Here is a 20,109-nt window from a genome sequence, read left to right on the forward strand (position 1 = left end):
TGGCGGCCCATGGACAGGTGATGGAACAGTAGATGATAGCTACATCCTGACCTACAAGCAGAGAGAAGGACAGGGAGAGGCTAGGCCTAGCATGTGCTTTTAAAACCTCAAAGCCCAGTCCTTCTAATCCTTCTAAGTAGTGCCATTCCCTGGTGACCAAGCATCTAAATACATGAACCTATGGGGACAATTCTTATTCAAACCACCACATAGTTTTCAAACGTGAAGAGTCCATAAGACTTGGCCTCAGTCACATCTTAAAGGTGCCCGAGTTCAAGTCCACTCTCCCTGAGTGAGAATAAACAAGGTGCAGAGGTTTTTCCAGGAAGACCAAGATCAGCTTGTACCCCACAGCTTAGCTCACTGCTCACTGCTCCATGAGAAGTAGCTAGGGAAGGGTGCCTAAGAATGTCTGTCTAACTTGAAGATCTGATTTCAAGAACTATGCCATGAGAGAGTGTTGCCTCAGAAGGATTTCACTGGAGCCTTCTGGAACAGGAGATCAAGAAATCTTGGACAGGATCAGTACTCAACAAAGATACCACGTGGACAAGATGATGTTTTGGTGCAATCAGAGGACCTGGTCCTCTTCCAGGAACCTCTTTTAGGAATATATACACAAAGGAAGAGAGCTTTTATTTTAATTTTTTTTTTTTTTTTGTTTTTGAGACAGGGTTTTTATTTATAGCCTGGGCTGTCCTAGAACTCACTTTGTAGACTAGGTTGGCCTTGAAATCAGAGATCTGACTACCTCTGCCTCCCAAGTGCTGGGATTAAAGGTATTTGCCAAGCTTTTTATTTTTTTTAATGATTCCTTTTTTTAAATTTTTTATATGCATCGGTGTTTTGCTTGAATGTATGTCTGTGTACGAGTGTCAGGTATCTTATAACTGGAGTAACTGAAGTTGTGAGCTGCCATTTGGGTGTTGTGAATTGAATCAGCATCCTTTGGAAAAGTGGCCAGTAGTCTGAACCTCTGAACTAGCTCTCCAACCCTGGGAAGAGAGTTTTGTTTGATGTGGACCATAGGGAAAGAAAAGAAAAGGTGGGGGATGTCACAAAATCCACCTGATGCTGTAGAATCAGAAAAAAATTACCTTAAATTATTAAAACTGTGGATTTAAACATTGCAACAGGGGCAGCAAACATTTTTGTACTCCAGTCTTGATTTCATGAGGGGGCAACATTCAACATAAACATATCTGTTCGCTTTCCCAAAAATTGGAATCTCAACACTTAAAAACTAAAGTATAGTTTTATTTATACTGAGGATAGCAAGGGGGTGAATTTAAAATGCACCAACTGTAAGTGTTATTCTAGCTATAGTTGATCCCAGCTTATCTCACACAGAGGAGTCAAAGTGAGCAGAAAACACCTCCCAGAGTACTGGGTGATTGGGAATTCTCCAGAAGTTTCACTGCTCAGCTGAACATGTGCCTGAGGTCTTTATTGAAGCACAGTTGCTCGTTTCTTTTAAGACAGGAGGAATGAGTGTAGACTCTTGGGTATTCTGTTACGCTTGCAGCATAAGCTTTCTGCATTGACATTTCTTATGGTACTTGGTTCTCATAACCCGGCATAAGCTGGGTAATAAGACCTTGATGTGTAGGATCTTATTGCTAAGTCTGGGGAAGGCAGCAGATGTTAACTTTATTAAATCAATCAAAGTGCACAATTAAAGTTCAAGCACTGCAGTTTAATTAGGACTGTGGCTAGTTACAGATCTATGCACAGGATGGTTGTCTACCAAATATCTATGTTGACATTTTGGATATTGTTCAGGCATTCTCACTGAGTCTGTCCAATAAATTAAGCCACCAGCACTCACTTTGATATATCGAGTTGTAGTAAGACTAAGCACCTCACCTTGTATTAAGGCTGGGCAAGGCAACCCAGAATGAGGAGTAGGGTCCTGAAAATCAGCAAAGGAGTCAGAGACAGCCCCTGCTTCCACTGTTAGGAGTCCCACAAGAAGATCAAGGTATACAATTGTCACATACATGCAGTTTAATTTTTACAAATATTATTTCAATGTGAACCCATGTCTATTTACACCTTTAAACAGGTATAAGACTTTCCCCTAAGTGCTTTCTAAAATGCTAAAATTGTCTAAATGTTTGGTCTGCCAAGAATATAAAAAATATTTTATTTAAAAATGTGACAAAATTAGGGACTAGAATTAGGGTTCACGTTTAAGAGCACTTGTTGTTCTTCCAAAGGACCTGGATTCAATTCCCAGCACCCACATGATGGCTCACACTACCTGTAACTCCAGTCCCAGGAGATCTGACACCCTCTTCTGGCCTCCGCAGAAACTGCATGCAAATTGTACACATACAGGCACACAGGCAGAACAAGGATACATGTAAAATAAAGATGAATACATCTTTAAAAAATAGAATGTTACAAATATATTATTTGTAACAATTCAAATAATGCAAATCAAAATTGCATTATTTCTTTCCTTGTCTATATGTTGAGACATTTGTGTAACAATAAATCTATCAAAATACACCTTCATGGCAAATTCAATTCTCTTCAAAATATCTGGCTGAATAGAAAATGAGATGAAGCAATGTAAGAAATAAAATCAAGGTGACTTAAGTCAGTTTAGGTCCATCCATAGATGACCAGAAAACACTAGATCCTTCCAAAGCTTGCTTCCATACCCAAACTTGGCTAAATGTCCCTGACACACAACCAAACTGGAAGTTAAGAACAGAAAGTTACCAACAGTCAAGCTTTCGTCCAAGGTTCTGAATATCACAAGTTGTTTTGTTTGTTTGGTTTTTTTGTTTGTTGTTTGTTTTAAAGGAAAAAAAACAAGTATGTAAAATGTATAGGTAAGCTCATGGATGGTTTTGTTAAGCAAAAGATAAACTCAAGTGACAGAGGGAAAAATAAGACCTCCATGGCTCATGATATTGTTCCCTCCTGGCTACTAAAAGGGGAGAAAAAGCACCACTAGAGGGTTTATAAATTATCCTTTGTGCTCAATCAGTGCACTTGCCTGCTGTTGTAGGCTGACACTCCACCCCGTAAAGTTGTAAAATTAACTTTCTTACCTTTGCTCCTCTGTATCTTCAGGGATCTTCTTACAGGCAAGATGAAGAATACGTGTTTAATGACGTAAAATATTTTGCTTTATTTGCTTTTAAGGTTGATTATGCAAAGACTGAAGATGTTGTTAAATCTTATGATCTAGTTATACTGCTTAGCAGGCATGTTAGCATGGTCCTTTCTAAAAACAGCATGGGAGCTCAGCCAATCAGCTCTCTGTGTGTGTGTGTGTGTGTGTGTGTGTGTGTGTGTGTGTGTGTGTGTGTAAGAGAGAGAGAGTTAGACAGAGAATGAAGGACAGCCTTGTTCATCTGCACCTTCACTCCAGAGACCTACCAGCCTCTGTCTTTTTTCAGGGTAAAGTGTCACTTGGCCTTTGAGAAGATAGAACACAGGCTGTGGCATGAAACACAATAATATGGGAAAACATATGACGTCCAGGATTTGTCAGAAAGCATACTGTGTGACAGCCCTGCTACTTCCTAAACTTAAGAGATTTCCACAAACCAATTATTTTCAGCGTTTGGTATTTACTTTGTGCTCCTTTTACAGGCAGTGGCATATTGAAAAGTCCTGCAGGGAAATAATGCGCGGTTCATCCAGGTCTTACACGCTTTCTTATTTCATTTTTCTTTGTAAAATGTAGGTCTTAGTGCAAAATGGACCTCCCGCTGACTCTGCACCAATTTTTCTATTTGACAGAGTTTACTGGATGCTCTTTGTTAGGCCACCTGGTAAGTGTAGGTGAAATGTAAAGAGGAGAGAAACACAGGGCTCAAGATTCCTGCACGTCCTCACTCATCTAGGTAAGGGAGGGCCAGACCTGCTTGGCCCTTCAGCTCCCATGCCTATGGGTGGTGGATCAGATGTCCTCAAAAACACAAGTTTATGTCTGTGTCTGTACTGATTCTTCATGGAAGCTTTCCTTGTCATTATTCCTTAGACAGTAGGGTGCAGTGAGCATTTGCATAGCTAGTTTAGCTTTGAGATTCTAATAATCTGAAGATGCATCAATGCACTCAGAAGGTGGGTGTGAGTTCTACACAAGTACTCTGGCATGAGGGTTTAGGTGAATGACTCAGACACCATCAACATTCACATCTGCGGGGTCCTGTGATCAGCCTCCTCCCATGAGTACCAAGCTTGGAAAGCCACAGTCACCTCAATCCATGCCCACAGGAAACAGAGGACCAAAGCTAAAGACAGTATGAAATGGTACACATCCATACATTCTGTTTTATAAGAATTTTTTTAACTAAATGCCCAATTTAAAAATATATCACTATGTGCGGTGAAGATCTTCTGACCCCACAGAGACAATTAAACAGAATCTCCATTGTACCAGGCTCTTGACTCCATTATACTTGTGTCTACCAATGACCAGCAGATGGGTGAGTCTGCTTAGAAGGACCAAAGAGCCTTTATTACCGAATCAGCCTGCACTAAATCCATGCTGTGTTTGTGTGACAACTTCTATGAGTTAAGGTATTTCTCAAAGCAGGAGAGTGATACAAGGCATTGAGTGGTTTTTTTTTTTAATTGTCATTAAAAGCAGATGTGACTAAAGGCCATGATGATGAAAGACATAATTATCTTTTTCCTCCAATATTTTCAGAAGCCAAGAGAAACATACTGAAGCCAGAACTTAATTGATACTTCTTCAAACACCAAACACACAGGCACATTCTAGACACATTGCTCAAGGTTGAATAATCAGTAACTTCATGGGTTTTACCAAAAAGAGATACAATTAGGAGAGTGGAGAGAGGACAGAGTTGCATCCACTAAACATCACCACACACAAACACACTTTGAGACTCAGGAATCAGGGCTTGAACGCCAAAGAAAGTCTCATTCTCCATCATTCTGCGTCTGTGAGGACCATATGCTTGGACTGCACTGCAGGAGTCTCCAACCCAACAAAACACCTATCAGCTCCTCTGTGTTACTTCATTTGACACATTGTCATATACACTCATAACTATATGTATTTTGCCACTGTTTAATTGTTCATCCACATTGTAATGCAGGGCAAGTTATTTCTGACTCAGGTGTGTGATTTACTCTTGACTACCAGGACATCCTGCATCCTGCAGAATGTACTTGATTTACAGGCTACATGGGAAACTTGATGGCTTCAGGGTCACACAGCTTCAGTAGGTCTCAGACCCAGCATTAGTTATAAAGTCACATGATCCCAGCTTCAAAATTGACAACTGTGAGACACACAACTGTAAAAGTCAATAAGAACACTTCTCTCAATTATCCCCCAAATACATTGTGATAAGGACATGACATTTTGAGAGTGTATGAAGTGCATTAAAGATTAAATGAAACTGAATATTCTATTTATTTCTGTTAATTGGATATAGGAAATAAGATGATGGATTTACCCTATTTCTCTCTTTTAGGATTTACGGCTTTTCACCGCAGTTTCTGAAAAGCCCATTTACAAAGTTCTATTCTGGATTTCCCCTAAATTCTAGGCAAAATATACATATCAAAGTTCTCGAAATAAATGTATTCTCCCCAAATTTGTTTTTGGAACAACATGTAACTTCATGTGCAGCGAACAGTTGACTTGAGTGTTCCTACCTCAACATAATAAAAATGGTTTGAGAAAAATATGTTTAAAAATGTAAATGTATCTTTAAAAATGATGTTGAAAATTATAGATTGCAACAAGAAAGTATTTGAAATATGTACATGGCCAAGAGGGACTATAAGCAAAATATTTACTGTGTCCAATAAAATTTTTGCTTTGTGCTGATACTTTTTGTGTTTGCTTATCAAAGTGATTTTTTTGTGAATACTTACATATCTTTAAAAACAAACAAACAAAAAAAACTATGTGGGCCACCACACTGCCAATCACCCTGTAAGCTTTCTTTTCTGCATTTCCTATATTCTCAGGAATATCTATGCTCTCCATAAAATAAAATTGCCATCCATTAACCATTTTATAAGCAGCACATGTTACAGTTAGAAAATGGGCTTGAATCTGGATCACTGAACCAAAGATTCTCAAAACTAGCATTTGTAACCACATACTACATAACTGCTTCTTATTTCAGATAGTGTGACTAGCAGAAATTATTTGTAAATGACTTTTGATTTCCCAAAAGGTTTGAATTTCTAAATATTGCTGCCTCTCAAACTAAAATGTATCTGGTTCCTGAACTGCTGAGTTCCTATGAAAGGCAAACCTTAGGTATCTAATTAAAAGGATCTGTATTTAAATGAACTTGACCTTAATGTACTTCATCTTCCAGCAGTGAGTATCTTTGGATATTTCACTACCTACGCATTGCTATTAATGGGAAGCCTGTGGTAATTCATGACAGTAAGACTTAAGAAGAAAACTCACTTGACCCACTGTAAACCCATGCAGATTTTGATTGAAATATAGTGAGATATTTTCCCAAATACTATTGATAATTTTTCTTTTTTACGACACAGCTAAATCTGCACACTCAGTTCTCTGCTTAAAATGCTTCTCTGTTGCATTAAAATAAGGAAATGTGCAAATTCTGGCCAATCTCCTAAAGGACCTGCCAAGAAAACCCAACACCAGTCACAGCAGGAAGCCATGGGCACAGCTCTGTGTTATTGCCCTCAGCCTTCCAGCTGTTTAACATGACCATGACCGGTAAAAATCCAAAGTTAAAGTGTTGCCATCTGAAGTGATGGAAATGTGCTATTACATCTGTCTTCCTTCTCAAAGCTACACTTGCTGTAAACCAACACAAAACCCAAAAAACTTACACCACCCTCAGTAAAGGATTAGTAAGACCACCATACTCTGCTGAATTTCTTGTTTCAGTGCCAATGATATTTTTAATTAAAACCATAGAAATGAAGCAACATAACATCTTCATTTGTTTTTATTAGTCTGTGACATCAGTTTGTGGAAAAGACTGCAGTGGACCACGGGCCTGTTGTCACAGAGGGCGGAAATGTTTAGGACTAAAAGGACAATATACTGCAAGGTGTCACATGTGAGCCAGCGTGAGGACCATGCTTTATCTGAAGACCAGGGCAATAGAAGAGTGTTTCAGGCCGAAGGAAGCTGAAAGTCACATTTAATCCATAGAGGGAATGATGGTCAAATATGCCTAGTACGGAATGATGGTCAGACCAGCACAGTATGCAGACAAACCAAAGCGTGAACTGTCTGCCTGAGGGATCTGTGCCCTTCCCACTGTGACTCACAGTTGTGGTGGCCAATAGAAGTGTCTCATCAGGGATTTTGTGACCAGTGACCCTGATCAACTGGGCTATTCTCAAACCTAGAAATCCAGTTTTACCCTTACTGTTTGCCTTCCAGCTATAGTTTCAAAATTAACTACCAGGAACTCTATAGCATATTTTTGCCAAAATGCTTCAATTTGTTGTGGCTAGACAAAGGCCTCTCTCTAGCATCCTGCTGCCTCCTGCACTCATGACTCACCAATTACATTCTTTTTGGATTTTATGTAAAGAAATGCAAACTTGGCAGTTGGTGGTAAACGGTAAACGCTTAAAGAACTATGGATTTTTAACTATCTAAAAAAACATTTGGGTTGGGTTTTATGCAGAAAACACTAGAAAATTTCATTTTTTTTCTTGCTTTATTGAGTGAGTATATGGAAGCTAATACCTCTCTTTCTGGATGCAGGAAGGCTATGAGGTTCTGGGTGGTCAGTAACTTACTGCGTGGGAAGATGGTAGGTACTGGACTAAAGAATGTCTGAGTGCATCTTAGAAGCTGGTTTGAGGAATGGCACTCAGAAACTGTCATTGATAAACATTTTTATCTGAGACTAAATTTACAGGGTATAAAAGTAACTTTTACAAAGGCTAAGAAATCTCTCATTACTCACAGGAAGGAGTACCTGGCAAACACCATGAAACTCAGAGAGCAAATTTAGGGGGCAAGTCAACATGGGACTCCTGCTGGGAGGAGCTATGAAGCAATCAGTGACAAGTTTAGGTTTTTGTCAGAGGAGAAGTGTAATTACAAGAAGCCATCAGGCAAATGCAAAGCTGAGGGCAGCCTCTATGGCAACCAGCCGGGTCTCATGGGAAGTGTCTGAAGTGATAGGCAAGAAAAGAAATGTCACAGTAAATCAAGTGAAATGAAAGGACTCCAACAGCTGTGTCCAGTGTGAGATACTGAACTGGATGATGGATCAGAAACGCATCTGTAGGATGTTGGGTAAACTCTAAGATGGTTCAATAAATCAGACCACAGTATCGATCAGTTGGCATCTTGACATTCGTAATTCCAATGTGGTCACAAAAAGGAGCATTCTTGTTTTAATTCTGGAATGTTTTGGGAAAACATCACAAGCAAAGAATAATAATTCAATCATTATAAAATTTTTTTCCATACAACCAAACTTAGTGAAGGTATAAAGAATTGAGTGTAGTGTTAAATACTTCTAAATGTGTGCAATTATTTGAAACTGAAAATCTGTTATCCATTTTTAAAAATTCTTTCCCCTTTTTGTGAAGAATGCATAATAGAAAATCTATATCTATCACCCTGTGTTTTAAAACAATTAATGACAACCAGTATCTTTCAACAATCTACATGTGAATATGCCTTAATCATTAGAACATAGTTTTTTTTAACAATTTTGGCAGGGTACATTCCTGCCAAAAGGGGACTAGAGAATGTGGGAGTGAACACACTTAATACCCTGTTGGTAGTCAAGGTCTTTTCTGGTGATTTGTTCATTTTACTTTTTTCTAAAATGTGAATTCTCAGGTATGTAAGAAAAATCACTAACATATTTTTTTCCTGTTAAATTTGTTTTTTTGAGAAAGTTAGAAAAGAGAAAAGTCTGGGACTAGAGGAGACTCAGTGGTTCAGAGTACTTGGTTCTCCTGCATAGATCCCAGGACTAGCTTCTGGCATCCACATAATGATACATATCCTTCTGTAACTCCAGTTTCCAGAGCATCCAATGCCCTCCTCTGGCTTCCATATGCACCAGGCATGCACATGGTGCACAGCATACTTACAGCCAAAACACTCAGATATATAAAATAAAAAAAAATCACATCAGTAAAAACAAAGGTCTGTGTTGGAGACACTCAAGTACATGTGTCTCTTGAAAATTTCAAAATAATTCCATCCTCTGGAGTATATTTTTAACTGTTTTTTTTTTTTTTTTTTTTTTTTTTTTTTTTTTTTTTTTTTTTTTTTTTTTTTACAAATCCTGACAACTAATCTTTTTTTTTTGCCCCAAATTCACTAAATATAATTGCTTGCCAGGCAGCGGTGGCACACTCCTTTAATCCCAGCCCTCAAGAGGCAGAGCCAGGTGGATCTCTGTGAGTTCGACGCCAGCCTGGTCTACAGAGCAAGATCCAGGACAGGCACCTAAACAACACAGAGAAACCGTGTCTCGAACCACCAAAAAAAAAAAAAAAAAAAAAAAAAAAAAAAAAAAAAAAAAAAAAAAAAAAAAGAGAGAGAGTGAGAGAGAGAAAAGTATTTGTGATGGTTAGCATTGATTGTCAGCTTTATAGGATCTAGAGTCACCTAGGAGGCAAGCCTTGGGCATGTCTATGAGGGAGTTTCCAGATCAGAATAAGTGAGGTAGGAAGACCCTTCCTGATGGTGTGTGGTACTATGCCATGGGTTAGGGCCTGGAATGAATGAGAAAGGAAGCTGGATATCAGTGCTCAGGGCTCTCTGCTTCCTGACTGTGGACACACAGTGACCTACTGCCTCACACTCCTGTCTCCATGACTTCTTGCCTTGAGGACTGTACCCTTGAACCTTGAGTTCAAGGTTCTTCCGTAAAATTACTTGTGTCTGGTAATTTTTTCACACTAATGAGAAACATAACTGACAAAAAATGACTTTTGGTATTGATCACACCATTGAGTTGAGTTTCCAACTGGGGTATGGAACATAAGTTTTCAAACTTGTTTCTCACATGTGCATTCCTCTACATTATCTCAATAACAAGAGAGGTCCTTCCTGATATGGCCACACTCAACCCCAAATTGAGAGACTCTGAAGTTCTCTGGAGGCTTACACTGTGCGTTTTCTCAGTGTCTAATGGTCTAATTCTGGACCCAGAAATCATGACTGGCTCAATTCCAGGCAGTGGTGAAAATGAAGTCATTATAAGTCATACCCAATGGAAGAATGATCTCCAATAATTCCAATTTGATAAAAGACCAAAAGCTAAAGCCTCAGCTTAGAAAATTGCCTTTCCAAATGAACAATATAGGAAAATATTCTGAACAATAAAGCTTGTATCTTGTAGGCAACCTGAAATAATCACTAGCTTAAAATGACACTGCACTAGCTACATTTAAAAGCACAAATCCATGTTGTGAGGCTCACTCAAAGGTTCCTTATAAAGATAAGAAACCCATACAGATAAATTAAGGACTTCCATTTTGTTTTACAGAAATAGCACATTTTGAATGATGTCAATAGTAAGAACCTGTCAATCATTTCCATAATTAGTTCACTATACATTTCTTATACCTCAATTTCTTTAAATTGAAAATAGCCAAAGCCATTGATTCAGAGGACTTTGAGAGACAAGGCAAGTAGTAAAAAAAATCTATTAAAATATTCAAAATTAATATCACCATTAGGCAAACTAATGTACTGGCTAATCTGTGGTATTAAGTAGCCTTGATGTATTATGCCACTTAGGTGAAATGACTGCAGTCTGTCTCGCTCATCAACATTTAAAGCTAATTTTCCTTCCTTGGGGTACTAGGGGATGGAAAAACAAGAAATGGGATGGAACAGAGATATAAAATTAGATGAGAAGCAATTTGAAACTTCACTGGCCAGTGTGCATATGAAGCAATCTAAGAGGTAAATATTGATTGTAGTCAGTAACTCTTCCAGAGTTTGGTCATGGGAAAAGTCTGAGTACCATTGACTTATTCAGTTGCTCCTACTAGGAAAGCGACAGTGCCATAGTAAGTTTTGTGCATTTGACACATCTGGGGAGAAGGAAACTCTATGGAAGAATTGACCCCATCAGATTGCTAATTGATTTAGGAGGGTACAGCCCAGTGTCAGTGATTGTATCCATGGGCAGGTGGGCCTACATGAATAAGAATCGTGGCTGAGCAAGGCAGATGGAGCATTCCAGCAAGGAGCATTCCTCCACATCTTTGGTTTCAGTTCCTGACTTGAGTTTCCTGCCCTGATGACCCTCCACAATGGACTATAACATGTAAGCCAAATAAACCCTTGCATCCCCCAGTTGCTTTTGGTCAATGTTGCATCACCTCAAGAGAAAGCAGCCTCGAACAGGTGGCCATCGATATCAAGAATTTCTAATAGATTAGAAACATCTGCTCTGGGTGTTATACAAAACACATCAGACCAAATCTTTGGAAAGCAAAATTTCCGATACTGTGCTTCCAAATCTTTGGAAAGCAAAATTTCCAATACTGTGCTTCCCACTTCTACTTAAATTTCGTCATCTGTACAAGCTGTTGCCCTCGCCTGCATAGGATGCTACAGCCAGCCCTGTCGCTGTTCACATGTGTCTCACCTTAGCTGATCCCATTTTATACTGTGGAGAAAAAAAAAGAGAAGCTGAGCGACCCTTCTGAATTGTTTCAAGTTAGAAGTTGTGGAGATAGCTAGTGAATCTTGATCTCATTATGTTCCTGAATGAGAGAATGTGATGAACAAGCGCAACCTGTCAAGGCAGAGACTGAAAGGGGCCTTTTCTTATTGAATTCTCCCTTGTTTTTATCAAAAAGTAATTTTACTGGATATGCATGGGCTTATCTTGAGACATTCTCCCCTATTTCCTGGAGCAATCCTATACTACCAACACTGCCTTAGCTCAATGGTAAGCCTTCAAATCATATAAAACGGGCCCTTAGGTTTACTCTTTTGAAATTTATTTGGGATATATAAGCCCTCTATAATATAATATAATATACTAAATATAACTTTTACTATAGAATGTCAGTCTATAGATCTTAAATAAATAAAGCTCACTGAACACTTATATTGTGTTGATTCTATAGACCATGGACACAAGAGTACATTTACATATGAGGAACAATGATTCTTGGCATAATTGACTTGGTATACTTGGCACCATGGATTGCTATATTTCTTTTCTTTCATCTTTGAGTTTTCAGAATTTCTGAGCTGTTTCATTATTTTAACATAAATTCTTATATATATATATATGTACACACACACACACACACACACACACACACATATATATATCAGCTATATATAGTGGAGTATATAGTTAAATACATGTATATGTATAGTTTAATTTAATCCTGTTTGTTATAAATTTTAATTATTTAAATGTTAGAATTAAAATATTCTGTGTTGGGAGAAACAGTTTAGTTAGTACAATGCTGGATGCCTTGGTCTAGTATAGCTGGGCTGGCAGGCTCCAGTTCAGGGGGGGACCATATCTCAGAAGACAGAATGGTGAGGAATTGAAAAAGGCATTCTACATCAACCTTTGGCCTCCAGTCATACATGCACCCACAGACACATGTGCATACATGCACATGAACTCTTAACTGTGCTCATTCATAGCTGTCATGAATTTAATTGTTCTTTTGTAATAGGCAGCATTTCTACCACAATCATTAATCCTTATAGCATTTTCATCAATTAAAAATATCCACAACAGTTATCTTGTCATGCAGATGAGGATTTTTACTTTTAATTCTTTGCCTTGATATGTATGTATGTATATATGTATGTATGTATATAGTTATGTATGTGTGTATGTATTTACATATGTATGTATATATTTATCTTCATTTCCCTGTCTGTTCTAGAGTCACAAACACAGACATCACCATCTTGCTTTCAATCTTAAGAAGGATGCTTAACAATTTTACTCTTAAAAATTAGCACTGAGATTTCCATGGTAGATCCTTCCTGCATTCAGGAGGCTCCTTCAGCACCTAGACAGCCAAAAGTCATCAGCATATTCGCAAAAAAATTTGTCCAGCACTTTTAATCTTAAGCAAAAATAAAAGAGTAGATTCTCCCAAGAGCATGGTTTCCAACCATGAGCTATGGCTTTGGTCAGTCAGAGTAAACACTGTCAACTATAGCATGGACAGGGACTCTGTACTATGCCTCTGCATTGTGTAAAATCATCCTATGAGCACAAGGAGCCATCTCTCTATCACTGCGTAGCCTCAGAGACTGTTTGGGTATCAGTATCATGCACACTGTCAGCTCTGCGGACCTCCAGCACTTACTGCCACTGTTCTCGGTAAGCTGAAGCTCAGAGCTGTGTCTTCCCAGAGGTGATATTTCATGAAATAACTGAGCTGTCCCTGAGTTGTGGCTCATCTGGAGCATGTTGGTTCTTTTTCTTCATTGTAGGTGGAAAGTTATTTTCGTTCTTACTACTCAGTGGTACAGTATTGGGGACTGGATAAAATATTTCCCTCAAAATGTAATTAAGATTTTTCAATATTTCATCACTTTCCTCATTACTAACAAACAATACACTTTATAACTTCATTTGTAGTAGGTTTAACAATACTCAAATACTATGCCAAATAGAGTTCTTGAAAAAGATTAATTTTTAGGTCATTTGTCTTTCAGAAACCACTTAATAAATTCCAGACTTTCTAACTTTCACAGTAGAGACTGAATTAGATATCCAAAGTCTGCTTTTGATGACAATTACAGCGAGAACGTAATTCATTTAATCCTCAGGTTGAGCGTCCTTTATTAAGGGAGATTAGCTTTTGACCTTCATAATTATTTGGAAGTAATACTTGCTGTATCATAAATTTGTGAGAAATAGTCCTGTGTTTATAGGAAATGTTTAATTTAAAATTCTGCTATTAATATCCAAGTGAAGCCTTAAAAACTGGGCAGATATACATATTTCTGAGACACCATAGATACCCTCCATGGTCCTGAACACCCTAACAGCATGAATGAATGACCCAGTGCCATCTGCACAGTAAGAAGTCAGTGAGTGTAAATCAACTCACTGAATGGCCATAGGGAAATAGGAAAGGTAAACATTTATGTTTATAGCAATACCAAAGTTTAGAATTTCTCCCTTTGCTGGATTCTACCAACTTGAATACTAAAAGCTTGACCTGCATCCTAGAAATTAAGCACATAAATACCAGGATATGTCTAAATGAACCCATGACCAAAGATAAAAAACAGCACATGAAGCATGGAAGGAAATACATGTACTCTCTATCTAGATGTCTGACTTTGGCACACATCTGCCAATCCACTCCTGTGCCTTTATCATGACATTGGCCCCACTTTGGGAGAATTCTAGGAGACATATGCTAAGGAAATAATTTCACAGATGACGTCAATAAACTGCTTTTTCTAATTCAATTGGGTACTGCTTAGGCACAAGCTCTGTTTGTGAAAATTATGTGCTATCCAGACAATAAACATAAGTGAATTTTATAAAAAGCAGTAGTGACATTTGCAGGCACATTCACTCTGCACTAAATGAAGCATGGCCCCCTGTGCTACACTTTGTGGGCATCAATCCTGGAGACGGGGCTTTTAAAACTCTCTGTTGGAAACACCACCAAATAAAAAGTCCATTGTGAAAATCAGAGAAACAGTGTTTAATGTCTAAATATTGAAAGGTTTTCCAATTTTGCTGAGAACTAGTAAAGAATAGTTTTATGTATTTCTTTAGCTGAATAATAGAGAGGTTTTTTTTTTCTTTCCTAAGAGAACAGTGCTGCAAAGCGTCACTAAGATGTAACATGAGTCCCATGGCTTCCCCACAATGGAAGAATTTCTCTGTAGTTCATCAAAGTTAAGGCATCTCAGAGGCAGGATTCTGTAGATATCTTTTGAACTTGTTCTAACAGGGACCATCACCTTTTCTGTCATCCTCTGTGGGGACAGTGGACCTGGTCAAGCCCGTCACAATCTGACATAAGAACATTCTTCAGCTTGCTTAGGGTTGGTCATTGGCAGGATCTTTGGTCATGAAATCACCAGCCCACTCAAGCAGGAGGACCCTGTCAGAAGTACCTTGTTGATGGATCCACGTTCAAAATGTGGAAAAAAACAGGTCTTCAGCTATACAAGAAAAGGAGGCTGCTTGCACTCTCCCTACCACTGAGGGACCAAGCAGAAATTCTTCCCATGGCTGAGACATCCTGCTTAAAAAGCAGCGATGGCTGCAGTAGTGGGCCTTTCTTTGAGTGATATGAGGAGTCACAGTTTCCTGAGAGTGTTGAGAAAGAAATCCATTGTGTAAGGAGGGAAGAGCAGTGAGAGCGAGCAAGCTACAAAGGGAAAGAGGGTGAGCCAAGAAGAGCTACATGAAGACCCTCCTGCTGGGAATTGTGGGAAACTGGTGAATAGGTGCAGAGTATGGGCTGGGGTCAGGGGTCACTTGGGTGGGAGCTAAGCTTCTGGGGGTGGTGACAGCCTTATTCGGACAATATCTGTAATTATTTACATGCCGAGCTCCATATAATTCTTTATATTTCACATGCTGTGATAAAACAGAAGGGATTTTCCTCAGCATATAAGACCTTTGAACTCAATGTTTGTTTTTAACATTGTCGACAACTCCCCCAAACATTCGATTTAGTATTTTGTACACTAAAAAGTTTTAGTAATCATTATTAGAATAAATAAATGAATGAATAGATTGTGAAGACAGAAGACATGGCCCTATGTATCTAAGCCAGTGAGCTTATTAAAAAAATGCTTACTGTTTCCTTGGTAATATGTCCAGTATCAGAATGATATCCTAACTCCAGGATTCCTAATTAGCTTGAAAATAACTTGAGTCTCACAGGTCAATCTGATGTCAATGCTTCATAATTTAAAATCATGCAATGAAAATATTTTTGTGTTTTCCTTTCAAACTTTAGAAAGTTTCTGTTTTAGGACTTAAAAGCAAAATATTTCAACTTGAAAAAGTTAAGGTACAGTGAGTGAATACAAACGATTTTCCATTTGAATTTAGCAGCATATGTTATAAAAGTTGTCAATGGCCAATATATAAAATTTGTGTGTAAATATTAAGGTTTTTTATTTGTTGGTGCATGTGCCTAAATATTGACTTATTTCTAACCACTACAATAATTTTGATAGCAAAAATTGCTTTACAACCTCTGTAATAGATACTATGCACATAATAACATAAGTCAGACAGAACTCAGTATTTCGACATAGAAATAGCATAAAATCTCCTTTAAAATATCTTAAACGCAATCTAAACTCCTCTTTAAGAAACTGAGATAACATTTAAATTGATTCCTGAGAAAATTTTTGACTCTTTTTCCCCTGCTTCTTTTCCTCTAGAGATTTGTTGAACTCAAAGTAGTTGGAAAAACAGAATGCCCTGAAATATTCCTGAATATAGATCCTTGTGCTTTGCATAAATTATTAGCCTTAGTAGCTAGCTAGACATGAAGTGCTGGCTTAATTGACTTCATCACCTGTAAAAAGAACCTGTTTCTAGGGAAGTTATGCATAAAATTTCCAGGTGAGTATAAGGAACATTCCACTGTAGTGATAGGTAGATAGATAAACCACAGGCTTTCTGACTTTGAACAAGAATAATTTACTAAATATCACTTTTGTCCTGGTTTTCTCTTAAAGTCTTAGCACTCACCTGCTATAAATGGTGTGTGTGTGTGTGTGTGTGTGTGTGTGTGTGTGTGTGTGTATGTGTGTGTGTGTGTGTGTGTGTGTGTGTGTGTGTGTGTTCGTGTTATACAGCCCTGTTGTAGTGTGACCTTGGTGGAACATAGCACATGCTAATTTGCATGTATTTGCCAGAATCTCTATACCCAACTCTTCTGACCAAGATTTGAAAAGAATGGTAGTGATGCACGCCTTTAATCCTAGCACTCAGGAGGCCAGCCTGGTCTACAGGGTGAGTTCCAGGACAGCCAGGTCTGTTTCACAGAGAAACCCTGTCTTGAAAAACAGAAAAAAAAAAAGGACACTTCCATCCACCCCTGCCTTGTAACTCATGCTCAGAATGTGGGTAGTGAGCCTCCCCCAGAATAAAGTAGAGTGTACCCAGATCTCCACTGTGACATTTTGTTGTCCTTGTTTTAAGTGACAAAATACTTTTGAAACTTAGCTGTTAAAACAGCTTTTATTTTAAATAAAGTTTTCTACTTTAAATATATTATTAAATTACATACTACATCAAAATATTTACCCGAACCATTTCTATTTTAAACGTGATATCGTTATTATTATATATTATATTAAAATATATATTTCAGATATCTTTACTTTAAAACTAGCCACAATTACTAGCAAACTTGAAGGGCTGAAAGCCTATTTTCAAGTGTTTGCTGATTTTCCTGGCTATTCCATGCTGGATTTCATCTTTCCAAAAACTACTTGGTGGGATGAGCAAAGCTCACAGAGTAGATAGACAGTGTGAGATTTCTAGTGACAAGCCTGACTTGACTTTAAAATGAACAGAAATGTGATGCCAGGATTATGACTTCGTGAAAATATTCCAGTAGTTGTACTTTTAATAACTACTGGATTCCCAGGAACATTGTGAGAAGAGTGGGGAAAAGATAAAGGCGGATGGGGGATGAAGGCTGTTGAAGTTGTGTGGAGGAAGCCAAGGAGATCCATGGAGACAAGGGGTTATGCCATTGAATGAAACTCTCCTGAAACTGCACTGCTGACTACCTTGTTTTGAAGGACATATAATTAAAATATTTAATATTAATTAATATTAAACATTTAATACTCAATATTAATATTAGCATGATATGATATCAATCAATATAAATATTTAAATATATTTGCTGTATTAATATGTATTAAATTATATATGTTATTAAATATACATTAAAATTTATATATATTATATATTTTAGTCCACATGTTGTAGGTTTTTTGTTTTGTTTTGTTTTGTTTTGCTTTTTTCGAGACAGGGTTTCTCTGTGTAGTTTTGGTGCCTGTCCTGGATCTCGCTCTGTAGACCAGGCTAGCCTCGAATTGACAGAGATCTGCCTGGATCTGCCTCTTGAGTGCTGGGATTAAAGGTGTGTGCTACCACCGTCCAGCCACATGTTGTGTTTTAAGGGACTTTCTATGCAGCACACAGAGGTGCTGGGCAGGCTGCTGATGTCACACATCCACTCCCATTGGCAGTTTTGGGAATTCATGACAAAGGAATATTTATCTTTTTTTTTAATTTAATAAAAAATTTAATTTTACATATCAGCCACAGATTCCCCTGTCCTCCCTCTTCCCACCCACCCCCGCCTTCCGCCTACCGCCTAATCCACCCCCCATTCCCACCTCCTCCAAGGCAAGGACTCCCCTGGGGATTCAGCTCAGCCTGGCAGATTCAGTTGAGGCAGGCCCAGTCCCCTCCTCCCTTCACCAAGGCTGAGCAAAGTGTCTCAGCATAGGCTCTAGGTTCCAAAAAGCCAGCAGCTCATGTGCTAAGGACAGGTCCGGGTCCCACTGCCGGGGGGCCTCCTAAATAGTTCAAGCTAATCAATTGTCTCACTTATCCAGAGGGCCTGATCCGGTTCCATGGGGGCTTATCTTGTATTTTAATCCACTCCATACAGATACTAATTTAAGCCGTGGTGAGAGCTGTGTGCACCATGCCTGTGTGTCTTCTGTCTTCAGCTTGAATTAAAGGCCAATGAGTTGAAATGAGTGACTGCTCACAATTTCGCCCAGTTCTCTGAGTGGAGAGTGAAGGGCTTCTCAGGGTGGGGTCTGGTCATCAGCTGCTCTCCTCCTCTGCAGGCATCTTGCAGAGCTCCTTTCTGGTGACTGCCCCTCTTCAGACTTCCAAGTGCTTTCATCTGTTGCTAACAGCATAGGCGCTTTTGCTGAGAACATTTTTTGTTAGATATTTGCACTTTCTTCATTGTAGAGACAAACTGGGGCTTCTCGTCTCTATGTGTACATGCACATACAGTATGCTGTGTGGAGTGCGGGTCGCCATGCTGTTCATTGCAGGGTCTGAGTGTGCTCAAGGGGAAGATGCCGTGAATACTGCCCTGGCTCTGCAAGCACTGAGATGGACAGAGATGAACTGCTGACACTCACAGGCATCCTTCTATCCACCACACATCAGCTTCTCTTTCAGGAAAGATTCACACTGGGAATGAAGACAGATCAAAGCAGACAGATCCAGCTGAGCTAGGGGTGGGGTGGGAAAGAGGCACCTCTGGTTCCAGACTCCTGATACCTTGCTGGTTCAGCCTCACAAGACATGGAGCATTTAGGAGATACCCCAGCTCTCACTGCCCCTCCCTGGGGCTGAGTATGAGGTACCTCGGGTTTGAAAGCTGGTGTTGAACCCAGAAACCTGCCATGGAAATAGTAAAGGGACCTACTCAAAGGTGGCTTTATGAGGCTTTGGGGGGAGGTGGTGGTAACAGAATTTTCCCAAGGGCCTGCCTTGAGAAAATCCCTCCCAGGGTCCCTGGGGAAGACGCTATGTCCGGCAGGGGGTTATCTGAGGGAAAGGAATCTATATACACCATACTCTTTCATCCATTACTTATTTCTCTAAGACAAAACTCTATCCATACAGCTTCAGCTCTGTCCTCACATACAGCTCCTCTCTGTACCTATTGCCCTGTCATAGACCTGACTAAGCTCCTATGCTTTCCACCTCTTCTTTGTCCTCTGCCTTGGTCCTCCATCTTCCCTTCCTTGCTCCTTACCCTTGGCTCTGAGAAACTCTGCCCTGTTCTCTTCTCTCTAGCCACATGGTTCTGTCTACCATCTACAGAAACTGCCTTGTTATTTCTCTCCCCACCTCGAGACTCTGCTCTGGCCAGGAATCCAGTACCTGGTCATGCAAAAAGCCATATTCTCTGAAGTCAATAGCTCTGCAATGCTACTAGGCCTGAAGGCAGGGGGATGGTCTGAGCTTTGTTAGCACAAGAAACAAGGTTATGCATCTACAGCCCAATTGTCTCCTAGGCACCACAGAGGTATTACCTAGTGGATCAGCAGTAGGTCTGAGAAGCTTAACTGTTTGCCATATGGCTTAGTAGTATACTGCCACACAAGAATTTCATAGCAGAAGACAGCTGATATAT

The 20,109-nt window shown here is 39.1% G+C and overlaps 1 protein-coding gene across 2 annotated transcripts in view; it reads right to left on the reverse strand.

Annotated features, from left to right (window-relative positions):
- Csmd1 (CUB and Sushi multiple domains 1) overlaps window positions 1-20,109 on the reverse strand; it is a 1,596,844-nt gene that overhangs the window by 715,268 nt on the left and 861,467 nt on the right. The gene's annotated exons all lie outside the window — the stretch shown is intronic.

Source organism: Peromyscus californicus, unplaced genomic scaffold, assembly GCF_007827085.1.
Source record: "Peromyscus californicus insignis strain IS unplaced genomic scaffold, ASM782708v3 Scaffold_23__1_contigs__length_62951481, whole genome shotgun sequence".
In the NCBI taxonomy this organism is placed as follows: Eukaryota; Metazoa; Chordata; class Mammalia; order Rodentia; family Cricetidae; genus Peromyscus; species Peromyscus californicus.